Source organism: Pteropus medius, unplaced genomic scaffold (assembly GCF_902729225.1).
Source record: "Pteropus medius unplaced genomic scaffold, Ma_sr-lr_union100, whole genome shotgun sequence".
Lineage (NCBI taxonomy): Eukaryota > Metazoa > Chordata > Mammalia > Chiroptera > Pteropodidae > Pteropus > Pteropus medius.
Genome location: NW_024354875.1, coordinates 24,090,916 through 24,107,365, shown reverse-complemented (window position 1 = coordinate 24,107,365; position 16,450 = coordinate 24,090,916).

The window sequence follows — 16,450 nt, the reverse complement described above, 5'->3', positions numbered from 1 at the left end:
GCAGGGTTTTCAGGGCAGGTTTGGTTATAGGCCTCCCTAAGAAGAATCCCTGGGAAGCAAAGTCTTCCCTGGGGACAGTGGAGGGCAAGAAAGCCAGGGCTCTTAATTGCTGACTGGGATTCAGGGATGGGGTTTCTCCTTCAGGAGGGAACCCAGGTACATGCAACTTAGGCCAAGAAGTTAATTAGGTAGCCAGGCTGCATGGAGTGGGTGATAATCACACAGGATGAATCCATGTTCCAGACATTGTATTTGTAGGAGCAGCAGACTGTACTGGGTGAGTAGCTGATGTCACAAATTTGCAAGCTAACGTAAATTTACGCCAAAGTATCGCTTCTTCGTTGGGGATACTTGAATTTTACGTCTTAGGTATAGATTTAAAGGTGTCCTCATTTAATGGAATTTCTGGCCAGGGAATGAGAGAAGGGGATTTGGTGGAAGTAGGCATAGGATAAGGAAGAGAAAATGTCCTTACTCTTTATAATTCTTCTATTTAGGGAGTAACCTAAGTTAATGACTGGCCTTATATCAGTAGGGACATGTAATTAGCATGCTGGCTCAATCAATTATTTATTCAAGAAACATTTATTTCCCGTTATGTGTTAGGTTCTATGCTTGATGTAGGGATTATTAAAATGCTTTTTCTTACCTTTGAGGAGGTCATGATATTGAGAAAGAGACAGACTTGCAACAATGTTTTGCTGTGACCATTGCCAAAAACAAGAGCAGAGATATATGCAAGGTGCTGTGTGGGCAGAGAGGCAGTTCTCAGCTGGAGTGACTCATGAAGAGATGCCTAGACATCCAGGAGCTGAACAAGCAAAATGATCAAGAGTTAAACATTTATTTTATACTTTCTTATATATTCTCGGTAGATTCACTCTGATTTCTTTTAGGCTAAACGTGTGGCTTTTTGTTCATTTCTATAGCTTTATGAATAAAAATTTTCTAAAAATCTTAATTTCCTTTTTTAACATTGTAGAGGACTATTTATATTCTTGATGATAGATAGACACTGTTTCAGTGTTCTTGGCATCTATTCTTAAAAACAAATCTGTGAGGTACACAGATAGCCTGAGCAGTTAAGAAGTACCTTAGGCCTATTATTTTTGAGACTAGGAATAAAAGTAGCATCCTGGTTTCCCCAGCATTCTGCCATCCTCAATGTATGATGGCTACTTATATTTGGCTATTAAAAGAAAAGAGAACACTTAGTGATATATGATGAAAAGAAGGTTAATAGAACTAAAATTCAAAAATATCTTGACAAACTCATGTTATAGGCTGCTGCCAACATGACATTTAACAGGAGTAATTATAAAGTTGTCACTCCCATCCTACATCCTACACCATTCTACAACCATCCCACAACCATCTACCATCCTACAAACAAACAAAAAGTAGGAAAATATTGCATAAGCCCAAAAAGGGTTGATGAGAATCAATTTAGTAGTAGTTATACAAAAATGACTTAAGAGTTTTGCCTGAGGTGGTAATATGGGATGTTAAAAAATTCCAAAATTAATTGGAACTTAAAATTCCCTCTAGAACGAGGAAAACCGTAATCCTACTTTTAGACCCTCTTTCTGGGTACCACACTTTAAGAAGACCACAGACAAACTAGTTATTAAATACTCATCTATATTACATGTATGTGATTGCAGGAATGGAGGATGTTTAGCTTAGAGAAAATGAGAAGAAATAACAGTATTCAGATATCGATTACATTCTATATTGTTAAAAGGAGGACCTCAGATCTAAAAGGAAACTAAAAGGAAAACAAGTTTTGGTTCACTATAGAAAGATCAGCATTCCACTATTAAGGACAATAGTAAGTCGCCTTGTGAGGTAATGACATCCATGTTCCCAGGAAAAATCAAGTATAAGATAAATGACCACTGCTTGGGAATGTTGAAAGAGTATTAACATCTCAGATGAAATAATAATGACTAATCCTAATTAACGTTTACTGTGATCCCGGCACAATTCTAAGTACTTTATACGTATCACTTCATTTAATCCTTATAAGTACCCTTTGAGGACTGTGCTCTTTTGTAGAGGCAAAAACTGAGGCAGAAAGAAGCTAACTAACTGAACCAAGTACATGTAGGCAGTCAGTGGAAATCCAGGCATCTGTCTCCAAACAACACGCCTCTAACAATGTGCAGGTGGGATGTCTGTCACAGTGTGCTCTATCAAATACAGATTCTCTCATTTACTGAGAGCATGGAATTTTAGAGAAGATGAAAAGAAATTCAGATGTTTATTCTATCACTTATGCCAGATTTTGAAAGCTTACAGCCTATCAAGAAGTTAGTGAACTGAGAGTATGCCACCTCTAATACCTGCTCAACATTTATCAGTTTGGTATTAGGATGGGTGTGTAAGAATATTATGATTGGAGACAGTGAGAGGGTGGGAAAGGAAAAAGAGAAGTGGTGTAGACATGGGGCCTGTGTTGAGAAGAGGAGGAGGGAACTATACTTCCTGCCATTCCTCAAATGCCAATTTAGGAAAATAGGGCAGCCTTGGAGCACGTTCAATGCTATAAGTTAAGGAAGATGACAGTGCACATTTTGTTTATGTGGATTTACTTGCCTTTCAATTTTTTCCTTTTCAACCAGTTATGTATAGCTTAGAAAGTTGCATTAAAAACACGCACACACACACACACACAACATGATGCTTTTTTCAGGGTACAAGGTGAACTATCTAAAGCTCCATTAAAAATTTCTGTAAATTGACAGAATTTCATCAGGGAATGAAGGTACCTCACCATAGAAAGGTATGCTTCAGGTACTATGCATTCCTTTTCTTTTAGTGGCCAAGGTAGCGCGATACATTTAGTTTATTGACAAATAGCCCTTTTATTTTGATTTATGAACTAGGATTTCTCCTGTGTAAGGTTAATGAGAAACACCAACCAAAAGAATGAGTCTCACAGGCATTTTCTTTGTAAACTGTGAAACCCAGGAAAGTGGTTTAGATATTGGAATAAAGAAAATAGAAATTACTTGGCTTCTTCACAGAGGTTCAGAATTTATAAATGGTAGAAAACAAATCTGCATTACCTAAACCATTTTTTTTGGATTTATAAATTCATGAAATTGAAATTGCTGTGAGATGCTTAAGGTCATCAATAATTTTCTATGTGAGTACACACAATATAGTAATTTAGTCCTGATACGGTTTCTCATATTAGTAGGATTAATAGTTCATACTTGTAATTCTCTATAAATGATGAGAGAACATGTGAGCCCATATAGCAATGACAGCAAGAGGTAAATTAGAGAGAAGAAAAAAGAAGGAGCTACAGAAAGGATAATCCATAAATTAGAGTTTTTCTATGACTTTAATAAAATAAGTCAGACTTTCAACAAGATCTGACCTTTGAAAACTGTTTAGCTTGACTCTGGGGGTGGTGGGGGGTGGGATGGGGGAGGTGGTTGGGAAGTTTGAGTAGCTGAAGCTCACAGAGAGATTTCAGGGTTCCTTTTGTGTTATTTATTCTTCGGTTTACCACTTAAGTTTCCTTTTAATTTGATCATATTTGGAGGGATGACAAAGTCTTCATGAAAGATTCAGTAAACACTCATTACAAGTGAAATCATAAGCTATTGTTTGAGGGAGAAAAATTGAGGTAGTGCTAGAAGTGTAATAATTGCACGCACACGTGTGTGTGTGTATATGCTATTCTTTAGATAACCTGGATCGAATCCCTTCACTTCAAAGGGCAAGAAACCGAGACTCGAAGAGAGAGATTTTCTTAATATCAAATAGCTGATTGATGGTGTCGATAGATTTCCACTGGCATTAGAGAGCCTACCTCCAAAGTATCGATCATCTCCGACTTTATAATTTGAGAACAATGTTAAGGTTTGGAAGCTAAGGGGTTGAGGGTGGTGATTGAATTTTTTCTAATTACTCTATTGTGAAAGGCCTGTCTCTTTCCTTGTCATCAGGTTTCAGATTTTATAATTTGAGAATGCCGTTAAGATTTGGAAGCTGAGTATGGTGTGATTGGAGAATTTTTTTAATTACTCTGTTGGCGAAAGGCCTGTCTCTTCCCTTGTCATTGGGTTTCAGATTTTAAAATGTTGTTTGAATGAAAATAAAGAACCTAGGAACACCTCTTTACCATGTCATTCCTTATTCATCAATTGTTCTATGTTGACTGCCTCTTGGAAGAGGGCACCACAGAACCAAGCATATCAGGGGAATTAAAAATCACCTCCGTTGAGAGGCAGTCTAGCAAAAAGGGTTAGGCACACAGGTGCTGGAGCCATATTGCCTAGCTTCCAAATCCTGACTCCATTCTTGAATAGCTCCTTGCCTAAATCTTATGGTAGTTTGAAGACTGAATGGGTAAGTATATGTAAAGCATTTAAAACACCGAGCGCATGGTGAGGCTATATAAGAAGTTTTTGTTGTTGTTCTTTATTCCTTGTTATATTTTTAGTCACTGTCTCTTTAAAATCATAATGTGACTTTATATAAGTATTGCAGAAAAACTAGAGAGAGGGAAATTAAATTTTTTAAGCAAAATACTTCCAACTTGGCCTGTTTGTGACCTATTTTGTGCTAATATTTATGCAGAAAGCAAATGTAAAAGCCTAATTAGTCAGCTTCCTTATCCTTTATCCCCCAGATAAAAACTAAATAAAGAAGATATTTATTTGGGCACAACAATATTGAAAAATGACAATTGATTAAGGCCTTTGTATATTTAGGTTTGAATTTTTTAGTTTATTTATTTTGCTTTATTCTATTTTTAGTTGCAGGTTTAATATGAGATTCTATTTATCTAGAATTTGAATGTTCACTGCCTTTTTTTTTCCTATCTTATTTATTGTAACCAAGATATTAGGCTCATTTGCATGGATTACTCTGGCAGAAAGTCAAACTATCTCTCTGGTTGTTTGTACACTTTGGTTTTTAAACAAATGCTTTGAAGATTTATTCCTAAGGAATGATAATCTTTTCTTCCCCCTCTTATATCAGCCAAAGACCAATCAGGAGATAGATACCACATAGTAATTTGAATAGGGAAAGTTTAATATAAAGAATTGTTAATTATAATAGGTGGTGGTCTATAAAGGGTAAAGATAACTTAAAAGAATGACTTATGGCTCAGAGAAGGTACCCAAGCAAGGAACAAATAGGGAAAAGAACCCTCCCCCTTGAGGCTGGGACTAAGGCCACATTGGAAAAGGTATGGCTATAAATGCTTGGATTTAGGAGAATTTTGCTGAGTTGCCTGGGCAGGAACTGATCCACAGATACTGGGTAAGCAGGAAAAACCCTTCCCAAATGCAGGTGGTCCAAGGATGGGAAACTGACTTCTGGGATATCTGTGGGACTGACTGGGAAACTTTCAATAGGGATAGCACAGAAACTTGATGGAGGTGGTTGCCACTGGATGAACCCCACACATGAAGCTGGAAGCCATGAGACAGGAAAAAGAAGCAGCAAATGGAAAATCCAGATTTGGGAACAGAAGCCCTGTTCCTCTTGTAGTATCTTTCCAGTTTCTTACACTGACAAAGCTTTACATCATGTGCACTGCAAAGGAGAAATATTTCAAGCTCCATTTTTTTCAGGGCAGACAACAAAGGATGGCTTTGGAACTGGAAGGCAATACGTTTTTAGCTGGCACACTTTTGAATGTAGGGGACTGATTTTCATACCTTTTTATGCCACTATTCAACAGTAGCTTTTGTATTAGTATATCATCTATATTACTTGAAAGTAGGTAAAGCAAGTGTTAACTATAAAATGTCATTTCAGGTGTGATCCCCACCAAAATTTTGGGCTCCCCAAATCTTCCTTGACTGATGTCTGACATAGATTAGACCTTTATTTGTAATATAATAGTTCGACCGTTATTAAAATGTAACTACTTCACGAAGGAGAACAATTATACCATTATGGGCCATTCAGCTTAAGGTGACTGAGATTCTAATGCTAACTATTGATGAGAGAAATAAGAAATTTTTAAGGAACTAAAATGGGGGTAGTCACTGAAGAGGAATGTGGTCTAAGAATGAAGAGGCTAGGAGGAGTACAAAAGACAGTTTTGTCCTTTTCTCAATCAGTTCAACTAAACTGATCACATGGAGAAGAGGCGGGAGATAAGGTTCTTAAGAACAAAAGAAATTTACCAGAAATATAGTTGCTGGGAATTTTGTATATAATAGGTGACTTAAATATTTTTAAGTGAAATAATGAATGACTGCAAGATAGTTGAAGATTAAAAGTCCTTGATTGCGTACAACAAACGAGGGGAAAGTTAACTCTATGATGATTAAGATGCCGTCCACTTCTAACATACCGATAATCTGTGATTCTATTTTTTTGCCATGATTAAATTTCTTACACAGAGCTTGCTTATGAGGGGATGGGACACAGGTGAAAATTGAAAAGGAAATAAAGTGGAGCGGAGGTAAATGTGGGAGAAGGAAGAATGTGCACAAGGATGGTTGCATGCGGGTGGACTGCAGAGAGATGGGCTCTTGCCGAGTGTGGAAGTCTGAGTTTGGGGTTCTTGCGAAGAAAAATAAAGTTATCCAGCTGGGAACAAATACAATGTATTTAGTATTTGATGGCACATTCATTGTAGATATTCTTTTCTTGCATTAAGTGTCTTTTTTTGTTGTTGTTGTCCCATGAAACTTTCCCGTACCATTAGTCAGAAGACTTTCCTGTCTCTTTTGAACTTTTCTAGCACTGAGACTCTGAAACACATGGTTAGCTATATCTTTCTATTCCTTCATTGTTGTAGAATCACTCCAGCACTTTTGAGAGCAGAGGCTATGACTTGCACATAATTTGTACCCTCACAGCACTTAGAAGTGCTGTAGTAGGCATTTAATAATTAATGATATATCTACTACATGAAGGAATATAGGATTAGGGTTTGAGACATGACATTCTCTATTACTACTGAAAAAAAATGGCCACACAGGATGAGTTTATATTACTAAAGGAATAATTTCCTATTTGGTATTGTATGTAAAGAAAAACTCCCTATAGTAACAAGACTTTTATTTGAAGAAACAAGAGGCTAAAAGATTTGGGCATTCACTCTTCTCTTGAATTAAGTCCCACACAGAAACTTGAGGAAACTACTCAATTGAATACTTTGGCTCTACCCACATATGAGAATTGTAGTCCAAGTATTAAACAAAGAAACTTTGTGACAATACCCAGTACAAGCTAAAGTCATTATTGGCATGACTCTAGTCTTTCTTCCAAGATCCTCAAAGTAATTCAAGGCACAAGATGAGAGAGCCAAAAATAAGTATTACTAAAGAAGATAGAGAAACATATTTATCAAGTAACTTCATTGTGCCAGGTATCATACTAGCTGCTACATACAAATACATTATCTTATTGAATCATTTCAACCACATGATGAAGTACATTTTGTTCTCACTCTATTGATGAGAAAAGAGAGGTGGAGGGTCATATAGCTACTAATGTGGGACCAGGATTTGAATTGAGGCCTGTCTAACTCTGGAGCCCATGTTCTTTTACCACATGACACAATCTCTTTTAGGAAGAGACTTCAGAATGAGTGAAAAATTTACTTACTTAGTTTACTTTAAAAGCAGAGAAAATTTTCATGGGAATTGAGTTTGTAGCTTTGAATGAAATTAGCTAGAGTAGAGTTAGGACTAGTCAAAAAAGCTGCCCAGACAAGAACCACAGCTTTAGTTCATCTGGCGGCCCAGAAAGGAGAGGTGTGTTGGTGAAGATTTTCTCCAAATGGGTGCTCCTCGTCAAAGGGAGAGGGACATGATTTGGAAACAGGTGGTGACACAGCTGGAATAGCTTTGGAGCCTTGTAAATTTTTGAAGATAAAAGTACCTTAAATATTTATTTCTTAGAGTTTCCCATTATGTTTTTATTTTTGATTTCTGTCAACTAGAGGAGGCACCTATTGTATACACTTACCTTTCTGAGGCTTATAAGGAAATGATTATTTAATAGTCGAAAGCTCAAATTGGATAGAATAAATTACTCTGTACTACTATATGGGATACAGAGAGGAATAAAACATTATAATCTAATCTAATGAAGAGGAGAGAGAGTAGATGAAGGGAGATCAGATAAGGATAATTATTTGACTATAAAATTGTCAGAATATGGGGGCTGCTTAAATGTGGGAAACCAAGGAAAGGAAGTTTTTGATGATGCTATTGGGTTTCTAGTTTGGGTAACTGGAAAGTTGGTCTGACAGCCAGTGACTATGAGCAACTACTGTGCCAAGCACCATTCTAGCTGCTGCATAGAAAGCTGTTATTTCACTGAAATTTCTCAACCGCACTAGAACCTAGATAAAAGGTAGAGAGAACCGTGGTGGTGAAGAAAAGATGTTTAGTTTTATAAAAGTGATTTTCAAAAACCAGTAGAGCATTCATGTAGAGAAAGCTAGCAAGTAGTTGGACATGGGGTCTATCAGGACTTCAGTTTACCCACAAAGTCTTAGGATGGTATATACTACCAAGAGTCTGAGGAGAAGGCTTTGACTACAGCTCTGTATCTTAATCACCATTCTTTTTTCAATCTTTTCAACAAATGCTTTCAAACTGAGCTCTCAGAATATTCTCCTTCTTTTCCAGCTACAGAAACAAAATTAAAGCCTTGAAGGTAGTACTCTTGTCTAAACATATGTTTATGTTATTGAGAAAAGTTCACTTATATTATGTAGGGGATAAATTGTTTATTTTTCTGATATGTGATACGATGCAATATGAGGTTACAATATTTCAGACATTATGTGTTAGAAGATTTGAAGATAGAGTTTACTCCTAGTAAGATGGTAAAATTTCTAAAAAGATGCTGAATTGAATTCTAATTTGACTTCCTAGATTAATTTTAAATATGATAAAAGTATGGTTTAGAAGTTTTGTGCAGCTGTAAGATAAATAGCATTTAAGAAGCAGAAGATTTTTTTCTCTTCATTAAGTGGTTTATTAGATATATTAGTTTACTAGGGCCGCTGTGACAAAATACCACAGGCAGTGTAGCTTAAATCAGAGGTCCGCAACCACCAAGCTGTGGACTGGTACTTGTCTATGGCCTGTTAGGAACCAGGCCTCACAGCAGGAGGTGAGTAGCAGGCAAGCAGTCAAAGCTTCGTCTGTATTTGAAGCCACTCCCCAGCGCTAGCATCACCGCCTTAGCTCCACCTCGGATCATCAGGCGTTAGATTCTCATAGGAGCACCAGTCCTTGTGCTACTATGCTAAAAAGGTTGGGGACTGCTCGCTTAAACAACAAAAATTTATTTCCTCATAGTTCTGGAGAAATCCTAGAGGACCAAGATCAAGGTGCTGGTAGAGGTGATTTCCTGAGAATCATAGGGTTTGTTTTAGACCTCTCACCTTGGCTCACAGATGGCTGCGTTGTTGCTCCCTCTTCACATGGAGGTCCCACTGTGCAGGCATGCCCTTGGTGTCTCTTTGTGTGTTAACATTTCCTCTTTAATTTTAACTGATTAATTAATTAATGATGACATTGCTTAATGAAATCCAGTAAGTTTCAGGTGTACAATTTAACAGTAAGGTATATATATGTATATTGCATTGTGTGTTCACCTTCCATAGTTAGATTTCTTTCTGTCACCACGTATTTGATCCCTTTTACCCTACCTACCTCCCCCCTCTGGTAACCACTAGTCTATTTGTCCATGTCCATGAGTCTCAGTTTGTTTGTCCCATTTCCTCTTTTTTAAGGACACCAGTCTGGTTGGACTAGGGTCTACCTTAATGGATTCATTTTAACTTAGTCACCTCTTTAAAGGTCCTATCTTCAAATGCAGTCACATTCTGAGGTACTGGGGCTTAGGACTTCAACCTATAAATTCGGTGGGACACAATTTAGCTCATAACATTACATGAACTGAACTTGGCATGGTACAAGCAGAAAGCAACATAATTTATTTTCTCACCATTGCCTTTTACCTGTGCTATTTGTATTTCCCCTTGACCCTTGATGGAGTCTAGGTAAATTCCAAAATATCTCCAGTTTCTTTGCTATTTTTAATGTATGGTCTTATTTAAAGTTTTAAAAGTCTTGTTCTATCTAAATAAGTACTAATTTTTCTCCCAGTATGGGCCAGACTTGGGCTCAGAATCTGCAAAGAGCGAAGGAGAAAAAAGGGGCATGGTAGGCCTCTTCATTCTTTTCCCGTCTTACTCTTTCGCTCTCTGATCCCCATCTCACTATGTTATCTCTGTGTCTTACAGACATGGGCGTGGGATTGTGTGCACTGAGGAGAGGTGTGGGACAGAAGATGTGCTGCTGGTTGGCTGGAGTGTTAATCTGACTTAGGAGGCCTCTGCGTAGGGCAAGTGCCCAATTGTTTGTGAGACTCTTGTCCTGTCCTTGGCATGAACAATGCACTCTGTGACTTCTCACTATTGCTCCTCAGTTCCTGTTGCAACAGTATCTCCTACACAGACTCTGTTTTGGGATCTTGACTTAGACTTGTTTCCCTCCTATGGTGTCCACTCGGACCACCAGAAAACTTGTGTCATTGCTCTGCTCAACTGAGAAGTGTGGGTCATTTCAACAACCCTCTCTCCTTGCTCTGTTTTCAAGGTCAAGTCCAGTTAAGAGTCTCTGTACCCCACTCACTTTTGTGGACACAGGACTGGCTCCCTCTCCCTGTTATTTGGCTGCACGGATTGTGTATTTGTGACTATTCTCCAAGATTCTACAATGAGACAGGTAAAGAAAATACTTTATACTCTGATTACTCTTTCTGAACAACTCCTCTATTATAATCTTGCTGGGATTCATCACCTCGCTTCTTATTTTTTTTTTGGTTGAATTTCTGGATCACTTTTTTGGGTGACCCCTGAGCAAAGTTATGGATAACATGAGCTCTTAACACTGTTCTCTGCTCTAGGGCTTCAGATAAAAATCAGAGGCAACAGGAATAAGTCTACTTATATTGTTATACACATCAGTAATTTTACTATTGAAATAATTTAAACACAAAGTTTCGATCAGGATATATCTATGAACAGAACAAGATGACTTAATTTATGGAGTTGTTTTCTCTACGTATTGCTTCAGTCAATATGGTCGGACCAGTTCGGTGTGCAGAATTAGTCTCAGTGACTTTCATTGTTCTTTCAGGGTGGTTCCTACAGACAGGCAAATGGGTAGACTGAGCAAATGGGAGTTATTTGTAGGCAAGAGCTGACAGAGAAGATTTCCAAGAGGTAGATTTAAGATCTCTCCGCCTTCTTTCCCAGAAAGCCTGAATCAAGGCCCTTCACTTCGCATTTGGCTATCTCTGGTCTTCTGTGTTCCCGATCCCCAAATAATGACCTAATTCTGATCTACTGTATTACTAACTTGGAGTTAGTCACCAGACTCCAACAGCCTGTGTTTCTGTGCTATTTCTGCTTTATTTAGGTTTCATTGATCATATTTCCAATTCGGGCCTGATTTGTACTCCTCCTTGCTTGAGTTCTGGTATCGGTGTCCTTGAATTTGCTTCGCTGTGATTCATCATGATTCAGAAGGAAGAAGGATCCTGCCATTGCTTCCATAGCTAGCTGACTAATAAAGATTTCAAAAGTTAATATATCTCTAATTGCAAAAGTCTTTTCTTCAATTTCACCTAATGTTATTGAAGCGACTTTTAAAACATGGGAGAAAGCATAGTTTTGCCTTCTTTTCAGAACCAACACAACATCTTAAAAACAGTGGCAGAATTAAATCCTGACAGAGACTCAGACACTTGTTCCTTTTCTAGGTACTTGTACTGTGTGGGCAGCTCATAGATAGGCTTATAAATGCAGCACATTCAGTGTAAATCAGTCTGTGGCAACTTGATGGAAATCAGAGATTCATATTCTGGAAGAAGCGAAAAAAAGGAAAAGTTCTTTTTGTCCAAGGCTGGCATTTCCTCAATAGATTGGAGAAAAGATTGCCACAACTTGGACTTCCTATCATAATGGACCAGCAGGTAGGAGAAGGAAGCTGAGATGGAACAAATGGAAATAGAAACTGGCCTTCCAAGGACAGCTGGGTGTCTACTGCACAGAGCACAAAAAGCATAATATGTGCAGGAGTAATTAGCAGGTACTGATTTTCAAGGTTGATTTAAATTCATTCCCTGAGCAAAGCCGTTAGTTCTTATTGTTGATGAGGAAAACATTACCTGCTGCCAAAAGTTCCAGTTACTTAAGCCTGTAGTACTCAAAGGAGCGTGTTCAGACTGTTGTCTATGATAAAGTTTTCATGTAAAATGAAATGACAAGAATAATGCAGTGATTTTTTTCCCTCTAAAGCTAAATTTATTCATTTTAAAGAACTGCTCTTTATTCTGAGATTAGTTTCCTCCTACTTTTTTGGTATTAATATGCGATTTTTAAAAATAAAACAACAGTGTTAGTTATTTGATCTTATATCTTCGCTTAGCAAATTAAGGATCAACAACCTTGCACTGGTCCCCAAAATATTTTTGAAAATATTACTAGTTCATAAAATCCAAACATTTTGGAACTTCTGATGTAAGCCACACACTGTACAGTGATACACCAATTGACAAAGAACACAGGGAAGCTAATCAGGAACAGACCATGTTCTTTGGATGGTCGCAAACAGATTGTGGAACAAGAGTGGCATCAAATTCCAGCCCCGGGAGCTGAGTCCAACATAAATGTCACCTATGGGTTTTCTATCAATGCTACTTCCGAGTATCATTTGAAAATGTCGTTGTTTTATTATTAAAAGTATATCAAGAAGCTCAAGGATTTCTTGAGAAGTATCCATAAAGCACCCATTATAATTACATAGTTACAGATAAAGTGAATATTTAATGTTACCTTAAATGTGTGAACACTTAAACATTTTTTTTATTATCATTGGAGGTTGGTGTCACAATGAAAGGGATGCTATTAAATTGCCTGGTCAGGCTGAATCAAAACTCCCTGAGGGAAATGCTCCTACTTGGAGCTGGTTGTTTTCTCCTTTGAGCTCTCATTGTATCCATATCAGGGATGCCAGTGTTGAGTATTAGGTAGGTTGCTATGTTGGGAAGGATTCTAAGGCTAACTAGGAGCCCAAAGAGAAAGAATGTTATGAATGGTCATTGATATCTGCCAAGGGCTCCAGAGAGAAGATAGTAGGACATATTTGTGGTGGTTGTGTATTTGCCATCTAAAGTCAATACTTTTATTTGATACTCGGCATATGCTGCTCCAATGTAGTTATCAGTCTATTTATACAGGAAACTCTCCCTTTTCACGATAGTGCTTCCTATGAACTGAGTAATAAAATTGATTGTGATTTTTCCATAGGGGTAATGCCATAATTTTGGGATGCATTTCCACCAAAGACTAGGCATTGAATATACCAAAAATGGCAGAGAATGTCTCACAGAAGAAAAAAGGGCCTTAAACAGTAGAGTTATGTTCTGCCCTAGAATTTAGAGATGAAAAAGACCACCTATGTTTTTGCTAACTAAGTGTGGTTGGCATATTAGCAGCATCGGCAGCATCGGATTATTATAAATGCAGAATTTCAGGGTCCTGCTTCTGCATTTCTCAACCTAAAACTGATAAATCTGCATTTTAACAAAATCCCTAGGCGATTCTTGCTCTCTCTAGGAAACCAGGACCTGCAGGACTAGCAGACAGAAGAAGTCTATTATAACCACAATATGGGTTGGGGGGTACATTATTAGCACAAGACTAGGAGAAAAGCCCAGTGTTATAGGGACCGGGCCAAGCCAAGTTATCTGAAGGATTGAAAAAACAGCTGCATCATAGGAAATGCTGCCAGGCTGGGCCTGGAAAGTCAATGCAAACTCACAGGCTTCTTCCTAGGAAGAGATGATGTGCCCCTTCTAAAATTCCAACCAATGTCTTGGCTAGAGTTGGCACTCAGAGATTAATCAGTGGAAAGTAGGACTCTGAGGTGTAATAAACAAAAGGAGAAGTAGTCTGTCTTCTCCATCCTGCTTCTCTTGGGCTGCTCATTAAAATCATCTGGGGAGCCTTTGAAACCCTCCAAAGTCTGCGTACCACCTCAGAGAGTCTGATTTAATTGGTCTGAGGTTTGTCCCAAGCATCGGTATTCGAAAAATTTCCCTAGATGATTGTTATGTGCAAACAGCATTGCAAAGTCTGTAATATTTTATTTCTTTAAAGACCTTTAAAATAAAGAACTTCAGAGGAAAAAATAAGTATTTATACTTTATAAAAAAGCAGCTGTACCATAGCATAAATATATGCTATATAAATTAATATGAAAGGTAGAGTAAATATTTAATTAGAAATCATTTTATTGTGTTAGAATGTAGAAGGATGAGGGGGACCATGAATTAGAAGATCTGTATATGTTTTTTAAAACTACAAATAAAGTATTGTGTTTTCATTTTATTTAAAATTTCTGTCACAGATACTCAGAAGTATAAATTGTGATTAAGAATTGGAAGGCCTGGATCTGCTCTTTGGCCTCCTGCTAGCAACTGACCGATTAACCATTGTTGAAGTTGATGAACGTGGGTGAAAGTGAAGAATGGGTGTTAATTAGACTGTCTTGAAGTGGAGCAGCTCCACAAAAGGCTAATCTTGGAAACAAGGAGATTTCTTTTATTACCTTAACACTTAGTTTGCAAATTCCTATGAAGATAACAAGGTAACTTTTATTGGGTGCCTATTCTATGCTGAGATAGGCTTTCTCATTTCATTTTCACAACTACCTTATGAATAAGATATTTTTCAGAGGATAAAGCAGACTAAGAGAGACTAAGTAACTTGGACATATATATACATATATAGTAAATGGCAGATCAGGATTTGAACTCAGGTATGTCTGTCTCCAGGGCCTAGGGTCTTTGTACTGCACACACGCTCTTTCCCCAGAAGGCAGAGGGGGCCTTTTAGATCATTTTTTTATATCCATCTATTTCCTACACATGATAGTTGGCTGACAATTATTTCTTTAAGAATCAACAATTGCATTGATTGTGAGAGGGAAATGTGCACAGCTGTGTTTCACATTGTGTCAGTGGGCTGCGATCTGGTTCCTCTCACTTCTCATTACCTCCCATCATTCTCCTTCTGATGATCTTCAACTATTCCCATCCTAGGATATGCTCCTTTTCTCCCTGCGGAGTTGAAGAACGAAATGCCAGCTTGACTCTTAGACTCTCTATAAATCCTGCAGCCTCTGATTCTGGCCTGGCTGTCTGAAAGGATCAGATTGTCTCAAGCCTGTAGACACCCAAAATAATCCAGTGAGCTGCTGGAGCCTTGATTTGAGTAAAACCCAGGTGGAATTGATATAGAATTGTAGCTTTAAACACTCCAATTCAGAGATTAGGCTTAACACTCAGTAGTTAATGTATGGGTTTCTGAAACCCTGTGTATTTCTAAATTACTAATGGGATGGAATAAAGTTGACTGTTCTTAAAGGTTAATTCTGAGGCTGGCTCTTCTCTATAATTTGACGTAATCAAGACTATTTGAATCACTAAAGCTGAGCTTATGGGAAAAATTTTTTGATAACTCCACAAAATGGACACTAAATATTGAATAATTAAAATGAAAGCTGTAATTTTTTTTGGATTTGAACTAGAGAAAGTACTAAAAATGAGCAATTCTATTAAAAAAAAAATACTCCAGTGACTGAAGAATTAATAACAGTTGTAAATGGGTTTGGTGATAGAAACAGTCTGATGGTGGTTTGGGACAGCTATATGGGCACATGACTGTCACAAGTTATGGTTTCAGTACTAAATATGGCATGAGCATTTATTAATTGGGTAAGGGTTAGCTAGGTGGGAAATACAGTTTTATAACTGGTCTGAAATTTACTCAACGCATTACTTTGGAATCTCCCCACCTCCAATTTAATGTTTGACTGATTTCCTCTTCACTCCAGAGTTTAGATGAAATGATAATGATGATAATAATGTTAATGATTCATTAGGTACACAACTCTCTTAGGTATTGTTAGGCACTTATATACATTAGCTCTGAAGTTAAAGCTCATAAAGAGAGAGGACTTGTGGTGGGTACGTAGTGCCAGCTTACATCTTTTACTCCATATCCTGAAGGAGCTGTGCTATTTTCAGAGACACCAGCCTCACTATTATTGAGTTTCCTTGAAATTGTGCTTGGCAGGACAGATGCTACAGTTGAGGATTATTTTCTTTAAGTCAGGGAAATATGTACAAGTCATACTCTGTTCAAGAGTCTGTGTTCCTGGAAGAAATCGAGCACTAGGAGTAGTATGGGCAGGGTCTGATTCAGCTCCTTCATTTCCCAGTATAGTTAAAAGAGCAGGAAGAGTAAAAGCACTAAGAAAGAGAACAATTCTGTGTTCACAGGTTGTCTGTTATACCAAAGATTTTCCTGGGCAGGCGTTTTTGATGGGTGGGAAAACCATGGAATCAAGGAGCGTTAAAAGTAAACAAT